Below are 21,077 nucleotides of genomic sequence, written 5' to 3'. Positions count from 1 at the left end.
GCTGCTGGGAATGTGCACTGGCTTTCTGAAACAGCCAGAACTGGAGGATGCATTATTTCTTTTCACCCTTCCTAAATTGGGAAATTCACCATGTCTCCTAATACAGAGAAAAGCACCCCCTCCCCAACCCGGAACACTATTAGGTGTTTGTTTTGTTTTGTTTTGTTTGTTGTTTTCAGTGTGGAGCTGGGTCCTGGTGTGGGGAAGGCTTGCTCTCTCAGGGGATAAGCCAGAGCTAAGTCATCATTAGGATTATTGACAGAGCCCCAAATCTGTGAGAATGATCAAGAAAGACAAACAATGAAGAGAACAACAGGAGACAATAGAAAACAGATGCTGAATGGGAAGGAAGGACGATAAGCCATTAAAGCTGATGAAAGAGAGATGGGGATGGGAGGGGAAAGAAGAGAACTGCCAGAGATTTCGGAGGGGTCCAAACAGCACTGACTCAGGGCTCCCTCCGAGGTACCTCCTCTGGGCCGTAAGGATGAGATGAGCTTCTTCTGCTTCAGTGTGCAGTGTCCTAAAGCCTGAGTGCCTGGAATTCAACTTAGTAGGTCGTCTGCACTGAAAGAGAGTCTATGATGTGGGGGGCATGTGGAAGGGTCACGTCGGGGCCCCTGGTCTCAAGAAGACTACCTTTGGATTACAATTTTATTCGGTGCATTTATGTATTGCGTATTCACGGTCAATTCCTTCCCGGCTGTTCGGGGCTCACGGTGTCAGCCAGTGACAGCACGAGGGGCAGGAGCATTCATGATTGGGTTCTCGTTCCAGCAAAAGAAATTCCTGGTGGGTGGTTGTCTCTGAACTTTATGGATGGAACACAAGAGGCCAGGAGTCAAATTTGCAGTGGTTATGGTATCTACAACAGGATGATTTTTTGAAGAAGTTTTTATTTTTTTTAATTTTTTTTTTTAGTTTTTATTTTTTTTAATTACTTTTCAGTGTACTAGAATTCATTGTTTATGCACCACACTCAGGGCTCCATGCAATACGTGCCCTCCACAATACCCACCACCAGGCTGGCCCAACTTTTCAACCCCCGCCCTTTCAAAACCCTCAGATTGTTTTTCAGAGTCCATAGTCTCTCATGGTTCATCTCCCCTTCCAATTTCCCTCAACTCCCTTCTCTGCTCCATCTCCCCATGTCCTCCATGTTATTTGTTATGCTCCACAAATAAGTGAAACCATATGATAATTGACTCTCTCTGCTTGACTTATTTCACTCAGCATAATCTCTTCCAGTCCCGTCCATGTTGCTACAAAAGTTGGGTATTCATCCTTTCTGATGGAGGCATAATACTCCATAGTGTATATGGACCACATATTCCTTATCCATTCGTCCGTTGAAGGGCATCTTGGTTCTTTCCACAGTTTGGTGACCGTGGCCATTGCTGCTATAAACATTGGGGTACAGATGGCCCTTCTTTTCACTATATCTGTATCTTTGGGGTAAATACCCAGAAGTACAATTGCAGGGTCAAAGGGAAGCTCTATTTTAATTTCTTAAGGAATCTCCACACTGTTCTCCAAAGTGGCTGCACCAACTTGTCTTCCCACCAACAGTATAAGAGGGTTCCTCTTTCTCCACATTCCCTCCAACACATGTTGTTTCCTGTCTTGTTAATTTTGGCTATTCTAACTGGTATAAGGTGGTATCTCAATGTGGTTTTAATTTGAATCTCCCTGATGGCTAGTGATGATGAACATTTTTTCATGTATCTGTTAGTCATTTGTATGTCTTCATTGGAGAAGTATCTGTTCATGCCTTCTGTCCATTTTTTGACATGATTGTCTGTTTTGTGTGTGTTGAGTTTGAGGAGTTCTTTATAGATTCTGGATATCAGCCTTTTGTCTGTACTGTCATTTGCAAATATCTTCTCCATTTCCGTGGGTTGCCTCTTTGTTTTGTTGAGTGTTTCTTTTGCTGTGCAGAAGCTTTTGATCTTGATGAAGTCCCAAAAGTTCATTTTCACTTTTGTTTTCTTTGCCTTTGGAGACATATCTTGAAAGAAGTTGCTGTGGCTGATATTGAAGAGGTTACTGCCTATGTTCTCCTCTACGATTCTGATGGATTCCTGTCTCACGTTGAGATCTTTTATCCATTTTGAGTTTATCTTTGTGTACAGTGTAAGAGAATGGTCGAGTCTCATTCTTCTACATATAGCTATCCAATTTTCCCAGCACCATTTATTGAAGAGACTGTCTTTTTTTTTCCACTGGATATTTTTTCCTGCTTTGTTGAAGATTATTTGAACATAGACTTGAGGGTCCATATCTGGGCTCTCTACTCTGTTCCACTGGTCTATGTGTCTGTTTTTATGCCAGTACCATGCTGTCTTGGTGATCTCAGCTTTGTAGTAAAGCTTGAAAGCATGCAATGTGATGCCGCCAGTTTTGTTTTTCTTTTTGAAGAAGTTTTTTAAAAAGTTCTTTAAATTGTTTTAATAGATCCCATAAAATATGGCACAAAGGCTTTGCTCCTGTCACTTATCCTCAACCCAGTCTTACCCCAGGGACTTTTCAATGCTGTTCCTTTTATTCTCCCACATAAGCTTCATTCTAGCAAGACAAACATAACCATGCTCTCTTTCTTCCGTCTTGTGCCTCTGCCCATATTTTTATCTGAAGGACCTGAAAAGACTTCCCTTGCCTCCAAACTCATCCAAATTTGGCATATTCTGCAGCCCAGCTCTAAGACCACATCTTCTACAAGACCAGGCCATCTCTGGCTTTTCTAGACCTTTCTATGCACTTCTGCAATTATTATTATTGCCTATAATAATAGACAACAACCACCACCATCACCATAAGAGCACCTAGTATTTTCTGAGCATTTTTTCAGCCCATACACCTGGCCATGTTTCACGTATATTCTATTATTCATTCTACTCAGTCCTCCCAACAGTGCTAAGGTAGGTATTACTTTCATCCACATTTTTTAGAAAGAGAGACACTGAGGCTTTAGAGAAATAAAGTAGGTTTCCCAATGATATCCAGTGAGTGATAAGGAATTCTTATTCGTATCATCAGTTTATTTATTTTTGAATATTTTATTTATTTATTTGAGAGAGAGAATGAGAGACAGAGACAGAACAAGGTGGGGAAGGGCAGGGGGAGAGGGAGAGGAAGATTCCTCACCAAGCCCGGAGCCAGACATGGGACTAAATCCCAGGACCCTGAGATCATGACCTGAGCTGAAGGCAGAGGCTTAACCTACTGAGCCACCCAGACGCCCCAGTATCATCAATATGGCATGTCATTATGAAGTAATCATTTACCTCCTTTGCTATTTATGGCACAGTTATTCAAATATTTTAAATGTACTGATTAGGGAAGGGGTTTTAGTAAAAAGAAAAGGTGGGATTTCAATTATTAAAAAAAAAAAAAATGTGTTCTTCAGTTAATCCTGTGATTACTATTTCTGGGTCTGACAAACTCCTGAGATGTCTGAGACCGAACAGAGAGAAGCTTGGAGTGCACCTATGAGTGAAGAAAGAAGACTGATGTCCCAGAAGACCACTGGGATAGCACCTGGGACCAGTGGTTGTTTGTTGGAAATCCAGGTTGAGTTCAGTTCCTTTAATGGTCTCTTACTGTACGGCTCATCTCACTCTCTCAGGCCACCCTTTTCAATTCAAAACAAAAGAAGAGCAGAATAGGACACGTGTACTTGTAAAAGTTATAAAAAGAATGATAGCAAAAGCACTGTCTCTTAGAACTTTGTGGTTTCTCACACAGAGCATTGTTCAGTTTTATAAAGTTTTGTAAGAGAATCATAAAGTTCCAGAGTTAGGCAAGATGCTGTCTGATTCCATTCATTTATAGATGAAGAAACTCCATCCTCATGATTTGGTCAAAGTCACACAATTATTTAGTGACATTTCTGTGCTTCCTAATTCCTCATTCAAAGCTTTGTTTGTGGGTCACCAGGACCCCTAAATACGACTCATTTCACAGGCAAATCCATACATGTCTGTTTATATCTTGATACAGAGTCATCAACTTCTAGTTTCTTTCTTCTTCTTTTTTTTTTTTTTTTTTTTTGTAATGGTTTTCTTCAAAGACAGTCTTACCCCAAATGAAAAGGAAAAGTAGAAAAATTGGTCACTCAGCCAGTCAACTCTTCCACTCTGGATTCCTTGTCCCATAAGACGAAGTAGTGGATTCAAGGTAGCTGAGTCAGTGAGAATGTGATAATACGATAAAAATACTTGCAGTGTCTACAAGCTACCCAAGTTGTTATTGGGAAAAGAGCAAAAAGGGCAATATATGTCATGGAAGTTAGTAATCCAAGGAGCAGGAAATGAAGAAGGTTAGGCAGGGGCTGGGGACTGTTGTAAACGGAAGAAGCGAGTTACAAGGAGTATAATTGGGCACCGGCAGAGAGAAATACAGGATCTCTCTGAATTCCTAATGTCGAGAATGAGAGACCCTTTCCCTAGGTCTTCAGAAGAAGATATGTGTAAAAGAAAGAACAGAATTGGAATGAATCCTACAGATGGGAGGTATAATAGCTACCAGGGAGGATTCTTAGAAAATTCAGAGGGATAAGCATAGCAGTAAGTATGGAGTAATAGTGCCAGCCTCTTTCTCTCAGGTCTGCGAAGAGAGTAGGAGGTAACAACAGTGTTAGTGAGCATTAAGATCAGGGACCTATACGTGATTTTGCTAATTCAGACTGATTAATGAAGTCACTTGGTGATTTAAAAGAGCCAGACTTCAACCAGATTTTATATTTGGTTTCTATTCACTTTTGCATTAAAATGTGGGTTCCGTGCTGGAGGAGAAGGGCACAGATGAAATTAAGTATCAAAGACTAGAGAAATGTGGTTTTGTTTGGTAGAGATGACCTTTCTGTTTCTCTGACTTGACTTTTCCTAATAAAACACTTGATTTACATGGCTTAGAGGCATTAAAAAAAAAGTGTGGATTCTGTCCAAAGAATAAAGTACTAAATTACAGTGTACTAACAGAAATCTACCAGTTGCAAAACACTCTGGCTTTTATCATTTATATATAAATAACAACATATTGAAGAACTGAAATAAAAAGATAAAACGAGGATTTTATAAGCACATCTTGTAAAACACATACAAATTTGATGATAAATACAGCAAGTCCAGAAAATTTGTAGCAAGGAGGCACCTATTCTTCAGATCACAGCCATATTATGCTCCTCCAACATTTTTCTGATTATTTATTTATTTATTTGATAATTTATTTTTGAAGTGGAGCTCGTGGGTAAAGAACGGAATGGAGAAGGGGTTCTGGTAGAGAAACCACAGTCAACTATTATAGTCCACAGGAACTTGACTATTCATCTATATTACACACACACACACACACACACACACACACTACCATACTATAGTAAATATTCATTTACTTGTAGCATATTACTGAAGACTGCATACATATAAAATCATATTGGCACTTATGAGAGACATCTAAATTGGCACTTAAGAGAGACATCCAAACCCTTTATCTTAGGCCAGTCTATATTTGGAAATAAAACATAATTCTCAAAAGTATCTCATAGGAATACAATATGATATTGAAAAACTTCTATAGGGACGACTACTTATATTTGTTTCAAGCAGAAGCATTTCTAAAAGATGCTAAGAAATGTAAGTGTATATTGTTACGATTACAAAGATTATTATGAATTAACTTATTACTAATGCAGTACTGTTACAACAGAGTAACGAAGAAGCAGATTCCTCAATGGGCTCAGAAATGTCAGACCAAATTTACATCCTTGGTGTGAGCACTGGAAAGGGAGATAGATATCCCTGTACTACCTCCCTTTTATTTTTACAGTGATTCTTCATGAAAGTGGGTAACTTAAGAACATAGCATCTGTAATTCAGTAACATTTACAACTCTTACAAAATTTATTCAGTAAGACTCTAGCCCCACCAACTCTTTGTAACAGTTCTGGTTACCCCCAGAACTGTTCTTCTCCCCAGCTTTGAAGGGGAAAAGTATTTGAGGGCTTTTTGAGGAAAGATCATAGTTATCTTTATTCAATTTTAATCTGCCTATGAATCTTCATTTAAAAAAGAAAAAAAATTCATTTGAAAAACTTCCTTTTAGCAAATGCTCAGGTCACTAATACAGCTGTAGTAATCAGATTATACAGTCCTAGTAAGCTTTTCCCCTCCCTGCCCCCTGCACTGTTCCACTGGAGAGTCTCTAACTCTTGTTAGTGCTAAGATGGAGGTGGATATTCAAGGATAAAATAAAACTCTTCAGTACAAGATGCCGCCACCACATCAACCAGCAAGAGGCTGCATGTATACTCAAAAAGGACAGTAAGCAGTGAAGCAAAAGGGAGACAATGACTTCTCAAGCACCCTTGTCTTGACTTCATTTTAGGAGACCCGGGCACATTTGGGACAATTCCTGGATTGCACATAGCCAATGAATCCAAAGTTCCTGTCCACCCCCGCCTTTTTGTTTTTGCAATTTCATCATTTCAGATGGCCTATCCATCCCCGGTTAGTGTTAAGTTTACCATGTTTTTGTCTTCACATAGGAATAGTCAATTAAGTGGAGAAAAATATAGCTAGAGACAAGATGGGATTGGGAGGGAGACAAACCATAAGTGACTCTTAATCTCACAAAACAACGTGAGGGTTGCTGGGGGGAGGGGGGCAGGGAGTGAGGGGTGGGGTTATGGACATTGGGGAGGGTATGTGCTATGGTGAGTGCTGTGAAGTGTGTAAACCTGGCGATTCAGAGACCTGTACCCCTGGGGATAAAAATACATTATATGTTTATAAAAAATAAAAATTAAAAAATTTAAAAATATATATATAGCTAGAGACTTCAAGTGTTTTCCTAGAAAAATGTCAAGTGTACTGTGCATTTGCTGCCGTGTTTAGGCTCGGTTGATAGTCCCTGAGAGGTAATGTGTGTTATGGTCTTCAGACAACAGTGCAGTTCATGGGTGAGAGTATTGCTAAAGGTGTGGGAAACTCATTCTATTTGGCCTGGTTCAGATCACAATGCACGTGGCTCCTGGGTCTCCTGGAACAGGCATCCTCCTAGGTGCTTGGAGTCTGGACCTTGCAATCCAGTGCTTCATTTCTTCCAGCGCCCTTAGTCTCTAAGTGTGTCCTAAATAAGTTTTCTTCTGTCTAAAGAGGTCTATACAATATTTAAAAAAACAGACAGCAACTGATCTAGGTGGCAGGCAGGTCAGTTGCAGCAGGAGCTGAAAGCCTTGGCTTTCCAGAGTGGAGGGGACAGTGAGTGTCTGGAAGAGAAGGCAAGGAGGATGGACTTAGGGATCTACAGACACAACACCAACTCTACCTTTCTCCTAGAGCTTTTCCTGCCTTTGAGGGTAGGAGTCACGTTTCTCTGTCTGTCTGTTTCCATTTCCGTTGTCTCAGTGCTTACAGATGACCTTAGTAAGGTATATGAACCTAACTTGCTAACTTGACTTGACGCTCAAAGTCACTTCTGTCAAAACTGGCCTAATTAGAGAACTAGGAAAATGAAGTGTATAAGAACTTGTGGGGAGAATATTCACCGTGGAATCCGTGGTCTCATCTGGAGCCGGCTGTGTGATGCTGCTCCCCTCCAGCTCCCTCAGTAAAGATCTTCAACTAAGTCAAAGAGAGACTGTTCTCTGGGAGAACGTGACTATAATGGCCCTCACAGCTAAGGTAGATGAACATTTACTGAAATACCTTAATTTTTCTATGTGAAAAGTAACCAAATAAGAATTCATGTTAATTTTGTTTATTTACACATTTTCATTCATTTTGCTTTTTAAAGCATTTTAATTTAGCGACGTTTTTAATTCAATAAGCATTTGTGGAGTAGGTACTAAAAGATAGCCTTCTGCTATGGTAATCTGGGATAAGTAAACAATAAGAGGTGCTATGGTCTTGCAGCATTGCAAAGCCCAGTGGGGGAACTGATCATGGTATACAGAATCCCAGCTCATGAGTTACAAGGTGTGTGATCTTGCCTAAGTCATTTAATTTCTCTAAGCCTCTGTTTCTCCATACGTAAAATGGTAAGAATAATACTCTCTAATTTGCAGGATTTTTGTAAAAATTCAATGATGTAAGTACCATTCCACATAATCAGCACTTAAAAAATACTCATTGTTATTGTTGTGGTTTTTATTATAATATATTTTGAGCACAGAGGCACAGGGATGTGTGGCTTAACATATAAAAACACAAATACATTTTAGATAGATGAATGCTCTTCAATGAATGAAGACACAATTTTCAGTGTTATCATACTGGCTCAAACAATAAGGTAAAAAATATATATAATCTACCATAACACCACTTTATAGTAAGAGTTCCCAAGACTGACATAAAGCCTGAAGTATTGCTCCTACATGTTCCAAAATGTTATAGGACAAAGGACAGAATATAATGAATAGATTTCATGCAAACATCCTACTTATATAGTATCTACACACTGGGGTCTTAGAGCCAAATAAGATCTTGAGATGGTAGTTCAGTGACGTCATCAGGGTTCTAAACTGACTGAATGGTCAGCATCAGAGAAACACTGCTAACTGATTTCAGACACATGCTAAGAAGCTCACCCTGGAGCTCAGGGTTTCTGTTCATGGAAAAATAATCTTCAGCTACATGCATATGCAATTATGGTGTCACATTAGGTACAGAAGAAAAGCAGTTAAGGTCATTAAACACCTATTACATGCTGGAAACTTAAGATATATTTTGGTTGATTTCCACGGATGCCTTATAAAGTAAGTCGTAGTATCCTCATTTCAGAGAAATTAAAGAACTTGCCTAAAATCACAAAATTAAAAATTTGTAATCCAAAATATTTTAAACTATTTCATGTAATTTCTCAAGCTGAAGAGAATACTATTTAAAACACGTGTAGAGGAAAACAGTGACACAGAACTGATTTATTCTGAAGGATAAAGAGAGAACTTCCTGGATCCATCTATCTAAAAAGATCTTTTTAAAAACTTCGGTTTAGATTTGAATCCATGCCATTTTTAAAACTTTTCTCATTAGGATTTTACTTGGCCTTTTTAAAATCCTTATTTTTTAGAAGGTAGAAGTATTTCCTAGAGCAGTAACCTTTTGGAACATGCAACCTTTAGTTGCTCTTTGGTGTGGATTATCTGTTTTCCTCATTGGTTTATTTCAGTTTGTGAAAATAGGTATGAAGATCTTACTTGTGCGCACGTGTGTGTGTATCTGTGTGTGTGTGATATACAAGACATAAAGTGCACCTTATCTGTTGACCTTAAGAAGTTCCAGGCACAGGGGTACCTCGCTGGCTTAATTGGGAAGAGCATGCAACTCTTGAGATCAAGAAATCTAGCCCCACATTGGATATAGAGATTACTAAAATAATAATAATAATAATAATTAATAATGATAATAATAATAAAATTAAGAAAAAAAGTTCCAGGCACAGACTTCCTCACCAGTGTTCCCAGGAACACCAGCATGGTGCATGTGTCTGACGAGGTTATCCACTCCAAACCTCATGACTTGCAGTAGCTCTACATATCTTCATTTATCAACATGCATTCAAACAGTGTTAAACATTTGTTAGATATTTGTTGAAATAAATTTGCTGAGACTTTTGCTCCTGGCTCTGATGGAATTTATATCAGATTAACCCTCACTGAGTGCAATTCTACAATTAAGAGACGCACATATACAATAATAAAACAACACAAGCAGTAACAAAATAGCAAATGAAAGCCATCCAACAGCCAGTACCTGAGGGGCCAAGATCCCGTACAGAAGCAAATCCCATGGAGGCGGGAGCCCTACATTAATTGCCTTCCCCTACCTTTCCCCCTTTTAGGGAATTTTCCATTTCAAAGTGAGCTGCCTCGAGGCAAAACAGAAAGACGCAACCTGGGGGTTGCAGCAATCTGACTAGGTTGGGGGACACACAAAAAATAGGGTTCAAATCTACTAAGGCATCCAGGACTTGGGGAGCCAAGATTCCAAGCAAAAGAGGGAACGACAAAGGCATCTGCCAGTTCCAAAACTGCCTATGTGTGGGATGAAAGGCTAAGAAGCTGCTTGAGTACAGTGCCCCAGAGTCTAAAAAAGCCAAGCAGAGAATGCAGCAGTCTCACAGCCGCAGAGAATGAAGAATCAGAGTCCAAAGACTGCCACAGAGGAGGAGTTCCAGTTAATACAGGAGGTTTTCAGTTCGGTCCCTTGGATCTCCCAAGCAAACTTTTGCTTTGCCCCAAGAGAGGGGACAAACCATAAACAGACTGACCATCACAAAGCCTGATGAAAGCCAGGTTCTACTGTACTGCCCACACGTCTGCTTTCCTCATTTGCATGCTCTTTGGAGGGTCTGTGCTCTCCAGTCCTACCATCCCCACCAAACCCTGCAGTCTCGTAGTAAGCTCACGTAAGTTACCTGTTAGAAAATGAAGGCATTTGTCACACACTTTTTAAAGCGGATGAGTGACTACAATGGATTCACGCTGTAAGATAAATGCTGTGATGGTAGACACAGGGGAACTTTGGCTCCTGCATGAATGCAGTACCTAGGAGTGTGTGCATGAGATCATTCATGGGCAGAATCAGTGGCTTTGGAGAGGATTTAAAGGCCAAGCTTACAAATCTCTTCTCTTTGGCCTCTCATTTGTCTTTATATAGTTCCTGAGATAATCATTACTTTTTGTCCATTTATTCTTTTATAGTATTTTGTGTTTATAAAACATGTACTTTACAAAGTATATACATATGCAATGTTTTTTGTTTTTCTTTTTCTTTTCTTTCTTTCTTTTTTTTTTTTTTTTTTTGAGAGAGAGAGGGAGCATGACCAGGCAGGCAGGGGACAGAAGGGGAGAGAGAGAGAGAGAGAGAGAGCATGAATCTTAAGCAGGCTTCATGCTGGGCCAGATCCCAGGACCCTGCGATCTTGATCCGAGCTGAGATCTTGACCTGACTTAGCCAACTGAGCTCTCCACAAATTACATCTTCACACATAAATTTTTACATAATCCTTAGGACAAAATCTGGGACATTTTTGAATTTTACATCCATTTGGAAAGTAGGCAACTAAAACTCAGAGATGTCAAGTCATTTGGTAGAATAGTGGTTTCATGACACTTAACTACATGCTCATTCCACTGCATCCGGAAGCTCAACATTGAATTTTACCATAAAATATGCATATAAAGTGTATTTACAAATAAATGTATTGTTCTCACCCCAATATTTGAGTATTGTAAGATTAAGTATTATAAGAGATATAAGATATAAGAGTATTATAAGATTAAGTATTAAGTATTATAAGAATAATAAAATTTTAGACTCTGGAAAAATTATGAATTATACTAAGGCAAAGAACTGGGATGCCTGGGTGGCTCAATCAGTTAAGAGTCTGCCTTCGGGGGCGCCTGGGTGGCTCAGTGGGTTAAGAGCCTGCCTTCGGCTCAGGTCATGATCCCAGGATCCTGGGATCAGGTCCTGCATCAGGCTCCTTGCTCTGTGGGGAACCTTCTTCTCCCTCTTTTTCTGCCTGCCATGCCCCCTCCGGCTCATGCTGTCTCTCTTTCAAATAAATAAATAAATAAATAAAGTCGTAAAAAAAAAAAAAATCCAAATGATGAGGTGAAAAATGGCCCCAAATGTTCCCCGTTTGCTTTCCTCTCCCGGAACTGTTGTAACAAAAGGAGGTATATTGTGTGTTTACTCTAATTCTTGTATGATTGCTGTTCCAAGGACGAGAGTATGCTAGATCTTTTCACTGGTAAGATAAGGGCCCACACAGTCCAGGAAAGCATGCTACATGGTTGAAATGCAAAAAAAAAAAAAAAAAAAGGAATAAAAGTGGTCACGGAGGGCACAGAGAAAACTCTGAAATGGAAGCATTAGTGCAGGAGAAATGGAGGCACCTTTTGCTTAGCAAGGATAGAGCCAGGTGTCAAAAGATAGGTTATACAGTCCTCTCCTTACTAAAGCTGTATTCATGGAAGACACCCACTGGCAGGTCAGACCCTGACACTTTTATTTACAGAATCTAGTGCAAACAAAAGTAAAAATCCTGCAGTCTCTTCAAAGAGCCCTCCCTGGCCAATCACCGGTGTAACGAGGAGGCAATGTTAAGACACTGTCACTCATTGTCAAATAGAGTCAAGAAGTTTACTACAGGAAAACACAAAGATGTTTCACAAGCCCAGATGTTATGGAACATTAGACAGTGGCATGACCTAATCAAGAGAATTTAAATACACCTCCTTGTCTTAGCTTCTGTATATGCATTCGTAAACTTATAGAAATGTTCTGGGATGTTTTGAAGAGCACACCAGGCATTCATTAGTCTCTGCATGTCTCGCTACAAAATGAGTATAGCCCCCCCCCCCCCCCCCTTTCTCCTCACTGAACTTAACACGGCTCTGGGACAAATCAATGAGAGTCCCAACCTCCCCTGGCTTCAACATGTTTATTCCAGGGTTTTCTGGGAAGATTGCTTTTCCACTCTTCATGAATAGTTCATGTGCTAGTCTCCAATGGAAACAAAGTGACATTTCTTATTACTGTTGGCTGTTGGAAAGCAATTGCAAAGGGAGTGCCTTGAAACAATTAGTCCTCTGTAACTGATTATTTAACAATGTGTATTTCCCAAGAGCTGTTTATCCTCAAAAGGAAGCAGCCAAGACTAAATATGTACTGTATCTAAGCAGACACCTGCACTGAACCCCTCTGGATGCTAAATAGGAATGCTCACAGAACATTAAAGGAGGATTATTAATTTTCTATTCCAATTGCAATGAACTTTGTTTTTGTGAACAAAGAAACATGTTCCAGTTCTTAGGATAACTCAGGGATTATTTTCATTTGGGAAGATTTCTGCATTAAGGAAGGCTTTAGTTTTGGGGCGCCTGGGTGACTCAATCAGTTGTGTCTGATTTTGGCTCAGGTCATGATCTCAGGGTCTTGAGACTGAGCCCACATGGAGCTCATCATCAGGCTCCACACTCAGCATGGAGTCTGGAGTCTGCTTATCCCTCTCTCTCTTTCTGCCCCTCCTTCCACTTGTGCTCTCTCTCTCTCTCAGATAAATAAAATCTTTTTTTAAAAAGACTCTAGGGGCGTCTGGGTGGCTCAGTGGGTTGGGCCTCTGTCTTCAGCTTGGGTCATGGTCTTGGGGTCCTGGGTTCGAGCCCCGCATCGGGATCTCTGCTCAGTGGGGAGCCTGCTTCCCCCTCTCTCTCTGCCTGCTTCTCTGTCTGCTTGTGATCTTTCTGTCAAATTAAAAAAAAAAAAAAAAGGCTCGGGGGGCCTGGGTGGCTCAGTTGGGTAAAGCCTCTGCCTTCAGCCCAGGTCACGATCCCAGGGTTCTGGGATTGAGCCCCGCCTCCGGCCCCCTGCCCCGTGGGGGACCCGCCTCCCCCCCCTTTCCCCCGCCCTGCCCCCCCACCTACTTGTGATCTGCAAAAAAAAAAAAAAAAACCTTAAAAAAAAAAAAAAAGATGTATTGTATGTTCAAAGCACTCTAGTGGCTGTCAAAAAAAAAAATGTAATAAAAATAAAACCCAAAAAACAAACCTATAAAAATGTAGAAGAAACGATTTCCACCTTTAAGTTACTTATTTTCTGGCCACTTAGTTGTTTGAAGACATGGGGCTAGGAATAAACATGATTTTAACCAGCTGATCTTAAATTTGAACACAGGCTATATATTTTTAGTTACAGACTCCATGTTGTGACTCCCTACTCTGAGAGAACGAGTGGTTCAAATACTGCCAGGGAACATCTCGGGAACATCTCGAGACCAGATGCTTGTATAAACGAACATGTAAAAGCCAGTTACAGAGAGACAGTCAAACGGGACTCCAAACAATGTGGTCTCATAATTCACATACTGAGAAGTGTCATATCCCGATACTATGTCAAGTTCTGCTCCCCTTGCCAGCTTATGCATTCCAAGAATGCACTTCAGTTTTTGGAAAGGTTCTTCCATGTGTATGAATCTTCTCCAAAAACTTGTTTTCCAACATCTTTAAGAAGCTCATGCCTGATATTGCTGGCTATTCTACATGGGATTCCCTACACATGTAAAAAAGCTGTTAGTCAGTGAGAAAGTCCTAGAAGAAAATTGCAATAAATGCTGTATTTAAGCCGTTCAGGTTAAAAATAGAAAATACTTCAGAACGTAATTAAGCTGGGCATGATATGCAAAATGTTTAATTAGTGTGACACAGACACTGACCAATCGGGCTGGCCACAGGTCTAGAGCTGGAGTTAGGTTCCTGGAGGCTCCCTGTCTGGCCAAGCATTAGTCTTTCAGATGCTGGAAGTCTGGGGATGCTCCTAGCTTAAGTGGCTAGAAACCAGACACACACATGAAGTTAAAACACTCGCTATTTCAATACTTTCACAACTGATAGGATTGGAACAGCGCCTACCAGCTGAGTATCAAGCTTGGTGATTACTCCCATTATCATCACACAGTTTGGATATACCTTCAACTAAACAGTCTAAGAAAGCTGTGATGTATAAACAATAGCACAAATCTTAGAAATAATACTTTAATAATTCACTTTTTAAAAAATAATGGCTATTGGATGAATGGATCCGGGAATCAGAAAAATATTAAACATACTAAACATGGTCTCTTAGGGATTTTTTGGGGAGGGTACAGAGACATTGGTTAGATAACAGATACCAAGGATATTCATAATAAATGGAGGCTACACAGATGAAGTATCCCAGTGGTTTGACAATGGCTGTTTTTGGCCTTGCCCAAACTTACATGAATGAACAAGAAAATTTAGAAAATACATATAGTGGCTATCTGTTAAATTAGCTTACCTACCACTGTTGCACTCCTTTCATTGATAAAAGCATCCTTTCCTCTACTGGGAATTCCACTCTATGTGGTTTTGTGAGATAGAGCAGATCAATTCAACTCCTTCTACTAATGGAGTCTGCTCATGACCCAGGCCTGGCCAGAGTATCTGTCACCATGTGACCAGTTTTCTTCACTGTCTGTGATCCAAGGTGAGGGTAATTTAAGTCCTGCATAGGATTTTCCTATTAGAGAATAAGCTCCTTCAGTGCTAGGGCTAGAAAGCTGGAAAGAGGTGAGTCTTACACTGGTGTGGCCACCATGGTCAATAAGAGTATTAAGCGATAAAAATAATAGCAGACATATATAATGATAATTTTTCTTAACCTCACTTTGTGTTTGTATCCATCAAGCATTATAAAGTACTGCATATACATTTTCTTAAAGGCTCAAATGTATTGGATGGTTGGAAGCTCAACTTTGAATCTTCAGAAAGTGAAAAGAAATTCCTGATAATATTTCAAGTGATTAGGATTCCCTTTAAAAAAAAAAAAAAAACTACTGAAACTAAATATATATGTGTGTGTATGTGTGTGTGTGTGTGTATAACTTTTTTATAGCGAAGGAAACCACCACCAACAAAAAAAAACAAAACAAATCAAAACAACCCCAATCTACTGAATGAGAGAAGATATTTGCAAATGATCTATCAAATAAGCAGTTAATATCCAAAATACATAAAAACTTATACAACTCAACACCCTCCCCCCAAAAATAAATCTTATTTAAAAATGGGCAGAGCATGATATCCTTCAATAGATGAATGGATAAAAGAAGATGTGGTCCATATATACAAAGGAATATTACTCAGCCATCAGAAAGGATGAATACCCACCAATTACACTGACATGGACAGAACTGGAGGGGATTATGCTAAGTGAAGTAAGTCAAGCAGAGAAAGACAATTATCATATGGTTTCACTCATATTTGGAACATAAGGAATACTGCAGAGGACTGCGGGGGAAGGGAGGGAAAACTGAAGTGGGAACAATCGGAGAGGGAGACAAACCATGAAAGGTTCTGGACTCTGGGAAACAAACTGAGGGTTACAGAAGGGAGGGGAATGGAGGAATGGAGTAACCAGGTGATGGGTATAAAGGAAGGCATGTGATGTTATGAGCCCTGGCTGTTATACACAGCTAATGAATCACTAAACACTACATCAAAAACTAATGATGTTCCATATGTTGGCTAATTGAACTTAGTAAAAAAAAAAAAAATGGGCAGAGGACTTGAATAGATTTTTTTCATAGAAGACATAGAAATGACCAATAGACATGTGAAAAGATAGATAACATCACTAATCATTAGGGAAATGCAAATCAAAACCACGGTCAGATATCACCTTATACCCATCAGAATGGCTGTGATAACAAAGGTAAGAAATAACAAGTGTTGGAGAAGATGTGTAGAAAAAGAAACCATCATATGCTGTTGGTGGGAACAGACACTGTGGAACATAGTAAGGAGGTTCCTTGAAAAATTAAAAATAGAAATAACATATAACCCAATAAATCTACTTTGGGTATTTACCCTAAGAAAACAAAAATACTAATTTGAAAAATATATGCACCCCTATGTTTATTACAGCATTACTTACAATAGCCATGGCATGGAAGACCTACATGCCCATTGTTGGACAAATGGATAATGGTGTAGTATCTACATACATGAAATATTATGCTGCCTTAAAAAAGGATGATATTATGCCATTTGTAATAACATGGATAGACCTAGGCAGTATTATGCAAAGTGAAATAAGGCAGACTATGAAAGATAAATGCCATATGAATAAAAAAACACACAAAAAGTAGAATCAGACCTATGAATACAGAGAACGAACTGATGGTTGCCAGAGAGGATGGGAGAGGAAGGATGGGCAAAATGGGTTAAAGGGAGTGGGAATTATAGGCTTCCAGTTTCGGAATGAAGAAGTCACAGCAATGAGAGGCACAGTGTAGAGAACATAGTCAATGATACTGTAATAGCCTTGTATGGTGACAGTAGTTACACTTGTGAGCACAGCATAATGTGGAGAGATGCTAAATCACTGTGTTGTGCACCTGACTAATGTAACATTATGTGTCAACTATACTCAAGTGAAAAAAAAACAAAAACATTTAAAATATTCTCCTTTGGGAGCACTTGGCCCCAAAATTAGTAAGTCATATGACTCTTGAACTTGGGGCACGAGTTTGAGCCTCACATTGTGGGTAGAGTTTACTTAAAAAAAAAAAAAAAAAGATTCTCTTTTAAAAGCTGCGTCAAAAATAAATATGTGAAAATTCAGAATATTATAAAAATATCTTTTATATATTAGTCTTTGAGCATCTATCATACATTAATAGTCTGGATAAAAAATGAGGCAGTAATCTCCTCTGGGCAAAATATAGTAGCCAAGCACAAGATATATACTTTGGTGGCTGCAGTTGTTGACAAAAGCCAGTTAAAAAACATACAAAGGCCAGTGCAAAAAAAAAAAAAAAAAAAAAAAGAAAGAAAGAAAAGAAAAGAAAAGAAAGAAAGAAAGAAAAAAGAAAAAGAAAATAATAATCATTAAGGCTTCATGGGATATACTTGGAAGATCTTACTACTATATAGTCACATTCCATGAAAATGCCCAAGTTGAAGACATGAAGCAGTTTAGAAACCAAATGAAACCTAATAAATACTAGTGAAATCATATTTTTAATTGTTTCTTAACAGACATTCCTTTTAGGAATGATTCACTGAGCACTGGTACCAGGAATATACTCATTGCTCCAATAGTGCCACAAAGATGGAATAAAGCTCATTATATGTGGATTTGAAATGTTTTTCGTTTTTATACTTAGCTTTAAGTTCCTCTAAGAAATAGATCATACTGATTTTTTTTTACATCTCCCCATGAAATATCATTTAATGCTCAACAGTTCTCTGTTTCTTAAGGTTTTATTCATCAGAGTGAGAGCACAAGCAGGGGGAGCGGCAGGCAGAGGGAGAAGGAGGCTCCCACTGAGCAGGGAGCCTGATGTGGGACCCGATCCCCGGACTCTGGGATCATGACCTGACTGAAGCAGATGTTTAACCGACTGAGCCACCCAGGCATACTGCAACAGTTCTCTTTTACTAAAGAGCTCAACAGACTTTTTTGTGTGTAGGTGGCTGGATAATTTACACTGGCTACCATTTCTACCTTAAGGTTTACATTTCTATAATTACTGCTGAGTGGTTCAGTCACTGATTTCAGGTGTCTAACCTCCACTGAAGCCCATGGTTTCCTCTATAAGCAGTCTGTCTCATGACCATCTTCTAACCCACCATACGTTGCTATTTACTTTCTGCCTAGAAGCTGCTCCATACTTTTTACTGTTTTTAGCTCGAGCTTTCAACCCATTTTTCTCAGCAAATGTCCTTGCTTCCTGACTTTCAGAGAAAAGAGATGGCATTAGATGCAAAATCCAACTTTCCACACTTCCAGATTTAAAGTGGTTTTTTTCCATGTTTATCTTTTTTCCCCCTCCTTCCCCAGCCTGAGAAATACCTCCACCCTCCATCCCTTCCGTTCTTCCTGCCCTGTCTGTGATCTGGCCCCAGCAGAGTCTTTCCCCCACTTGTCAGTTTCTCCTTCTTTGTTAGTTCTTTTCACAAGTGAAACAAAACAAATCTCCTTTGAATCAGTCAAACATCCTTCCTAAGTTATTCCTTTCTCTTTATTCTTCATTAAACTTCTTGAATAAAGGTAACTATTCCTTATATGCGAAGTTATCTACAATTGCTTTGTATTTGTTATGCCCCTTAATTAAATCATACCATAATCCTAAGTAGTTTTTATTCCCATTTCATAAATGAAGTAAGTAAAAGTAGAAAACAATTTGTATCCATGACTCAGCCGGAGTCAACCAGGTAAGATGGGCTGGTGGAGTTAGGATCATGCTTTACTACAGCACTGGTTCTCAGACTGTGGTTCCTAGACCAGCTGAATCAGCATCATCTGGGAACTTGTTACAAAAGCACACTCTTGGGTCTGCCCAGACCTCCTGGATCAGGAAGTCTGTGTTTCAGCCAGCTGTCCATGTGATTCTGATGCAAACCACAGTCAGGGAGCACTGCGCTAGACTACACTGCCCTCAGCTCTATCCTAGTTATCTTCGCTACACTGGACAGATTTTGTATTGTTTTCTTTTGAAGCTTTCTTTTCTACCAGCAGCTCCAAACTATTCTAACCTGGTTCCCTTTCATTAACAATCTCTTTCACTAGCTCTCTTCCAGTACCCAGTAAACTAAAATATTGGTAGCCCTTTTCTTTTCTAAGATTTTATTTGTCAGAGAGAGTGCAAGAGAGAGAGAGAGACGAGAGAGAGAGAGAGAGAGAGAGAGCGAGCACACAAGCAGGGGCAGCAACAGGCAGAGGGAGAGGGAGAAGCAGGCTCCCCACTGAGCGGAGCGCCGGAATCGGGACTCTGATCCTAGGACCCAGGGTCATGACTGAAGCTAAAGGCAGATGTTTAACCTACTGAGACACCCAGGCACCCCTAAAATATTGGTAGCACTATTAATCTCTCCCACATCTTGCCAACTCACCGAACTTACTGCCTATTTCCTAGTACCCTGTGCTGGATCTGATCTTCATGTTGACTAAAGGTGTGGGTTCCCAGGCATTTGCCTTGAGACAGGCATTTGTTTGTCTTTCTTTCTGATTTTATTTATTTGAGAGAGGTGGAGAGAGAGTGAGTACGGGAGGGAAGAATCTCAAGCAGACTCTGTCCTCAACATAGAGCCCCATCCCACAACCTTGAGATCCTGACCTGAGCTGAAATCAAGAGCCAACTGGGCTACCCAGGTGCCCTGAGTTGTTCTTTCATATTCTACATTCCTATATTTCATCAGTAAATCAAATTGCATTGATAGTTACCTCTATAGCCCTCAAAGCTGTCACCTACTCTCTATTCCCAGGTATGCCACTAGAGCGTTATGGGCTAGAATATGATAGTAGCCCACCCAACTGGAGATGTTCCACATTTCAATACCTTCCTCACGGTTTCCAGCTACCTTTCTAAAAAGTAGTATATAGATGTCATTCTTAACCAAAATTTAAAAAATTTAAAAACTCACAAAACATAAAAAGCAAATCAGAACGAAACAAACAAAAACTCCAACTCTGATGGCTTCCCACTGCTGAAAAGCTGAAGCTTAACATCCCATTCCAAGCATGGTAACATGGCGTGGAGTTTAACCTACCATGTCTGTGTCTGCTCCCAGGACTACCTTCCTAACTGCAAAGCTCTTCTTCTTCCCCACCCTCCTCCCAGCTCTTTGCTAAATCTTGGCAAGATGTATCACTTTCCCATTGCACTGCCCAGGCTGATGCTGTTTCCCTGCCTGAAATACCCATCTCTAACCCTACACTCTCCACTTAGTTAATCAGCATTAAAGGTGTCACAAACTCAAGGGCAGGTGAAATGAATGAATGTAGTAGATCGCGTCTTTTAAGGTCACATGCCCCATTTCAAGGGGGGCAGCATCTACTTAGGACTGGAGAACTGCTGCCAAGCAGGTACGGCCATTAAAGAAAAGTCAGAAATTCAAGTTTTTATGTGAAATTTCTCAATTTTAAAGGTCTGCCACAAATATTAAATTACTTAAAACACTGTTCAGTGTACTGTTGTGGGTCCACCAAATAATACATCTGCAGGCTGTCAGTGGGGACCTTGGTGCTGGCTCCCCTAGGTCTTAGGGATTCAAAGGTGACCAGACAGGGCCTCTGACCTGAATGGCTCACTTCTGGGGCTCATCTCAAAGACCAGCACAGGTGGGAATAAACAGGCCCTTCACTCAGCTCCTAACAACATTTTGTTTGCACAGCACCTGCCACAGTGTGCTCTCACTAGTGACTGTTTACTCTCTTGAATCATCACATTCTCGTGGAGCAGGCCTGTCACCTTCATCCTGGTACGGGAAGCACGAACACAGTGTGCTAGGAGCAGGCACTTGATTCTCACTATGGCTATAAAGAGATGTCCGTGTATCTACTTGTGTCGACTTGATGCCAAACTTCCAAGTTACTTTGTATTTTTGCCCTTCCTAAATCCATATTATGATTTGATTAGGCATCCTGCTGGAAGAGAGGGTGTCACTAACTAAATCATCACCTTAAAATTAAACCGAAATTTGCTTTGAGTCTTATTTTAGTTGTATGCTATCATCCCAATGATACACATGTTTTTTCTACACATGT

The 21,077-nt window shown here is 39.9% G+C and overlaps 1 protein-coding gene across 1 annotated transcript in view; it reads right to left on the bottom strand.

Moving 5' to 3' along the window:
- The window catches only part of ADGRV1 (adhesion G protein-coupled receptor V1), a 527,902-nt gene that overhangs the window by 41,184 nt on the left and 465,641 nt on the right, over nucleotides 1-21,077 (bottom strand). The window lies entirely within an intron of this gene.

Source organism: Mustela nigripes, chromosome 12 (genome assembly GCF_022355385.1).
Source record: "Mustela nigripes isolate SB6536 chromosome 12, MUSNIG.SB6536, whole genome shotgun sequence".
Lineage (NCBI taxonomy): Eukaryota > Metazoa > Chordata > Mammalia > Carnivora > Mustelidae > Mustela > Mustela nigripes.
The sequence above is the reverse complement of the archived record's forward strand: the minus strand, read 5'-3'. Positions and strand labels throughout refer to the sequence as shown.